Genomic DNA, 5,789 nt, shown 5'->3' on the forward strand with positions numbered 1-5,789 from the left:
CTTTTCCGCCGCCCCTATTCTGGTGCCCCCCTCGGGGAAGTTCCCAATGGTTCAGACCGCACCGGCTGTGGATGCTGGGGGAAACCATTTCATTAAGCGCGGGAGTATGCTGAAACTTAAAAAGCATTTCGAAAAGAGATTTGAGGGTAAATATAATCAACGTAAGGCTCCCTGTCCACATAAAAGAGAAAAATAAAGAAAAAACGTTATAAGGGGTTGTCAGGCTTTTTTTTTTTTTTTTTGCTTCACCAATGGTTTTTATTACATTGCTGATGGAACCCGTCCTCTCCCTATATTGAGAGTATGGAAGGTGCGGGCGACAGCCGTCACGTGATGCGGGGAAGGCGCGGCGCCCGGGGGAGGTTGGTTACGGAACTCGGGATCGGTGTGCGCGCGCATGTTTGGTATTCGGTCTTCCTCCCTCAGTACGTCTTTCTTAAAAATGTGAAAATCAGTTATTGAATAATATTCTTCTTTTGAGACGGAGTTTCGCTCTTGTTGCCTAGGCTGGAGTGCAGCGGGGCGACCTCGTCTCACTGCAACCTCCGCCTCCCGGGTTCAAGCGATTCTCCTGCCTCAGCCTCCCGAGTAGCTGGCGTTACAGGCGTCCGCCACCACGCCCAGCTAATTTTTTTGTATTTTTTGCAGAGACGAGGTTTCACCCTTTTGGCCAGGCTGGTCTTGAACCCCTCACCTCAGGTGATCTACCCGCCTCGGCCTCCCAAAGTGCTGGGATTGCTGGCTTGAGCCACCACGCCCGGCCTGAATAATATTTTTTAAAACTTGAGCGCCTATTACTAAATTTATCTACTTAGAAGTTAATTGGAAAGACATTAGTTCGTGATGTAGTGTGGGTCGTTCCAGCGAAGACCGGAGGGAGATGGGAATCGGAGCCTGACCCGCCTGCGCGCGCTGCCCCCTGGGGTGCGGCCCCCTGGGAGCCTTCCGCCGCGGCAGAGGCTGTGGTTGTCGCAAGGTCTCCAGAATGTGCTCACCAGGAATACAATAGAAAAATGGTGGTTGTGTTTTTGAAATCACAGAAGTCACTTTTTTTTTCCTTTTAAATTTCCTTGTTTTGGCCGGGCGCGGTGACTCACGCCTGTAATCCCAACACTTTGGGAGGCCGAGGTGTGCGGGTCACGCGGTCAACACGAGGTCAAGAAATCGAGACCGTCCTGGCCAACAGGTGAAACTCCGTCTCTGCTAAGAATACAAAAAAAATTACCTGGGCGTGGTGGCGCACGCTTGTAGTCGCAGCTGCTCGGGTGGCTGAGTTAGGAGAATTGGTTGAACCCGGGAGGCAGAGGTTGCAGTGAGCCGAGATCACGTCTCTGCACTCCAGCCTGGTACAGAGCGAGACTCCGTCAAAAAAAAAAAAAAAAAAAAAAAAAAAAAAAAAAAAAATTCCATGTTCTGTTGAAAAAGGGACACGAGAAAAGAACGAAATTACAGTTTGTGTTTTCTGCCGTCTTATAGTAGCCTGGTAAAGATTAAGGAATATGGGGTGGCGTTACGAGGTTAGGCATTGCCTTTATGTGTTTAATTATTCTTACCAAGTGAATTCCTCCCGTTGTTGGACAGCGTAAACTTAATTTGTGTGGAGGTAGTAAGTTACTACAGGGTGATTTTATTTTATTTTATTTTACTTTATTGTATTGTATTGTATTTTTTTTTTAATTTTATTTTCAGTTTGTTAGTGGAGGTCACCACCTTGCTCAGATTATCCTTATTTCCATGGTGATAGGCTACTGGAGTAAGTTTATTCAACCACTGCATTTTCAGTAAAAGGCAATGTGCATTCACCACAGCTGGGCTCAATTTAGGCCATTAACATCTTTCCCAACACCACTGGCTTCAGCCACCTACCTCTTTTGGAGGTACTTTCTCAAACCTATAAATCTTAAAAAACAATTAACAACTGCCAAATCTTTGCCTCAGTGAATTGCACCAAAGGTTAGTTAAATTGGGCTCTCATGGGGTATAAACTTTCAAGGACATGCAACAAAAGGGACATCTTAGAATTAGGAAAATGTACCCATTCTCATGGGAAAGAATCGAAACTCAGCAGTAATGGTCAGAAAGCACAGATATCAATAATGTTCAACCATTCACAACCAAATGAAATGCAATGCTAATCTCAAAGCTTCTATCCCATAGTGGAAATTGTATGAAATGATTCCAGAAGCTCTGGATATGTTACTGCCTGGCATACATAGAATCCAGAACGTGTTTTTTCCACCACTGAAGTAGGCTCAATCAGAATTAAGATTTCTTGATGCTTTTCTGTCTTCTTACTACTGCTAAACCAAGAGGCTTCATTACAGCTAAGTATCCAAACTGATCAATCACTTCCAAGCCATCAGTTGCCAGTACCACAGAGCCAAGTGGTGGGAAAAAGTCACATCTCATTCAGAAATTTCTTCTAGAGTTTTTTATATGTACCCTTAGCCACAGTAGCTCTGATGTAGCTGTAGGATAGACCTGGGCTTTATCTTTCAGTCAAACCACATGTCAATGACTCTTAGTTTCCAGTTTCAGAAAGAAAGAGTGTATTTCATTTATAAGCATTTCAATTTAATATTTTTAATGACATCTCATCATTTTAAAGTGACTATAATTGATTCCCTGTTACAAAAATTGTGATCTAAGCTTTTGTTTCTTCCAGCGACTGAGAAAACATTCCGTTTTTAGATGTTTTGAACAGTTTAGGAGTCTGGCCAGCTGCTGAAAAGAAGCAAGCAATGAGTAACATCTCAGAAGGTGAGATTCATGCACAATTTTTTTTTTTTTTTTTTTTTTTTTTTTGCGATGGGAGTCTCGCTCTGTCACCCATGCTGGAGTGCAGTGGCGCCATCTCCACTCACTGCAAGCTCCACCTCCCGGGTTCAAGCCATTCTCCTGCCTCCGCCTCCCGAGTAGCTGGGACTACAGGCGCCCGCCACCGCGCCCGGCTAATTTCTTTTTGTATTTTTAGTAGAGATGGGGTTTCGCTATGTTAGCCAGGATGGTCTGGATCGCCTGACCTCGTGATTCGCCCGCCTCGGGCTCCCAAAGTGCTGGGATTACAGGCGTGAGCCACCGCGCCCGGCCACAATTTCTTTTTTATATATATATATTTTTGAGACGGAGTCTTGCTCTGTTGCCAGGCTGGAGTGCAGTGGCATGATCTCAACTCACTGCAACCTCCGCCTCCTGGGTTCAAGCAGTTCTCCTTCCTCAGCCTCCCAGATAGCTGGGACTACAGGCACATGCCACCAGGCTCAGCTAATTTTTGTATTTTTAGTAGAGATGGGGGTTTCACCATGTTGGTCAGACTGGTCTCGAACTCCTGACCTCATAATCTGCCCTCCCAAAGTGCTAGGATAACAGGCGTGAGCCACTGCACCCAGCCCATGCACAATTTCTAAATTCAGGTTTTAGGTAATTAGACAATCAACTCTGCACATAAGGCATCCGGTCAGTTGCGAGGTATGAATTATTAGTGGTCCAATAAAGGCGATTAGTATTAATTTAATATTTCTTACCATAGCAATTTCTGTAAGCTTTTAAAAATTAACCTCTCTCCACCAATTAGATTTCATCTGCTATGCCTTTTGTGTTTTAATCTACTGCTAGGTTCCTATTAAATACCAAGTGTAGAAAGTTTAACAGTCAACTATAGAGCCAGTCTATGGATTCAGACTTAATAAATGTTTTTGCAATTAAAGTTCTCTGATTTCAGCCTTTGATGTCAGGAAAGGATACAGATAGGATTTTGTCTTTGTTCACTATCGTTAAGTAATTCAATTTACTTAAAAAGCCATCACATTTTCTTATTCACAGATACCTGATTTACCTAGTCATTTTCTCTGGCCCCTTTGCAACTGCTCAGACTTTGGTGCAAATAACATCACCTTCCACAAAGTGGGTACTAATTCAGGTTGGAACCCAGAAACTTAGGACTTACAAACTCAAAACTTCATTTTTGTTTTGTGATTTTTGTGTTTTTTGAGACGGAGTCTTGCTCTGTTGCCCAGGCTGGAGTGCAGTGGTGTGATCTCGGCTCACTGCAACCTCTGCCTCCCGGATTCAAGCGATTCTTCTGCCTCAGCCTCCTGAGTAGCTGGGACTACAGGCACATGCCACCACGCCCGGCTAAGTTTTCATATTTTTAGTAGAGATGGGGTTTTACCATGTTAGCCAGGATGGTCTCGATCTCCTGACCTCATGATCTGCCCACCTTGGCCTCCCAAACAAAGTGCTGGGATTACAGGCGTGAGCCACTGTGCCTGGCCGATCTGATGGTTTTTAAAATGGGAGTTTCCCTGCACAAGCTCTCTGTTTGCCTGCTGCCATTCATGTAAGACGTGACTTGCCTCCTACCATGACTATGAGGCCTCCCCAACCACCAGGAACTGTAAGTCCATTAAGCCTCTTTTGTAAATTGTCCAGTCTCAGGTATGTCTTTATCAGCAGCACAAAACTAGACTAATACAGATGACATGGAGAAGATCTGGCATCACACCTTCTGCAGTGAGCTGCATGTGGCCTCACTTGGTGAGCACCCAGTGCTGCTGACCAAGGCCCCCCTGAACTCCCAGGCCAACGGAGAGAAGATGACTCGGATCACGTTTGAGACCTTTAACACCCGGGCCATGTATGTGGCCATCCAGGCCATGCTGTCCCTCTGCACCTCTGGGCACACCACTGACGTCCTGGACTCTGGAGATGGGGTCACCCACATGGTGCCCATCTACAAGGGCTATGCCCTCCCCCATGGCATCCTGTGTCTGGACCTGGCTGGCCAGGACCTGACTACCTCACGAAGATCCTCACCGAGCTCGGCTACAGCTTCATCACCACGGGCGAGCAAGAGATCGTGCGTGAAAAGGAGAAGTTGTGTTGCCCTTTGAGCAGGAGATGGCCACCACCACATCCTCCTCCTCCCTGGAGAATAGCTGTGAGGTGCCCCATGGCCAGGTCATCGCCATTGGCAACGAGCAGTTCCAGTGTCTGGAGGCACTGTTCCAGCCTTCCTTCCTGGGCATGGAATCTTGCAGCATCCACAAGACCACCTTGAACTCATCATGAAATGTGACGTGGACATCTGCAAAGACCAGTATGCCAACACGTGCTGTCTGGCAGCATCACCATATACCAGGGCATCCCCACAGGATGCAGAAGATCACTGCCCTGGCACGCAGCACCCATGAAGATCAAGATCATTGTGCCCCGCCCCAAGCGCAAGTACTCGGTTGGATCGGCAGTTCCATCCTGGCCTGTCTACCTTCCAGCAGATGTGGATCAGCAAGCAGGAGTAAGACGAGTCGGGCCCCTCCATCGTCTACCACAAATGCTTCTAAACGGACTGTGAGCCAATGCGTAGCCTTTGCTGCATAGGTTAATTCTGAAGTATAAATTTGCCCCTGAGGCCGGGCGCAGTGGCTCAGGCCTGTAATCCCTGCACTTTCGGAGGCTGAGGTGGGCGGATCACAAGGTCAGGAGATCAAGACCATCCTGGCTAGCATGGTGAAACCCCCTCTCTACTAAAAATACAAAAAAATTAGCCGGGCATGGTGGTGGGCGCCTGTAGTCCCAGCTACTTGGGAGGCTAAGGCAGAAGAATGGTGTGAACCCAAGAGGTGGAGCTTGCAGTGAGCCAAGATCGTGCCACTGCACTCCAGCCTGGGCAACAGAGCGAAACTCCATCTCAAAAGAAAAACAAAAACAAAAACGTGTCCCTGGCAAATGCACACACCTCATACTAGCCTCACGAAACTGGAATAAGCCTTCGAAAAGAAATTTGTCCT

General features: G+C 46.8%; 1 pseudogene; it reads left to right on the forward strand.

Annotated features, from left to right (window-relative positions):
* Positions 1 to 4,466: 4,466 nt before the first annotated feature.
* Positions 4,467 to 5,171, forward strand: LOC103242470 (actin, cytoplasmic 2-like; annotated as a pseudogene).
* The last annotated feature ends 618 nt before the right edge of the window (positions 5,172 to 5,789 follow it).

Source organism: Chlorocebus sabaeus, chromosome 16 (genome assembly GCF_047675955.1).
Source record: "Chlorocebus sabaeus isolate Y175 chromosome 16, mChlSab1.0.hap1, whole genome shotgun sequence".
Classification (NCBI taxonomy): Eukaryota; Metazoa; Chordata; class Mammalia; order Primates; family Cercopithecidae; genus Chlorocebus; species Chlorocebus sabaeus.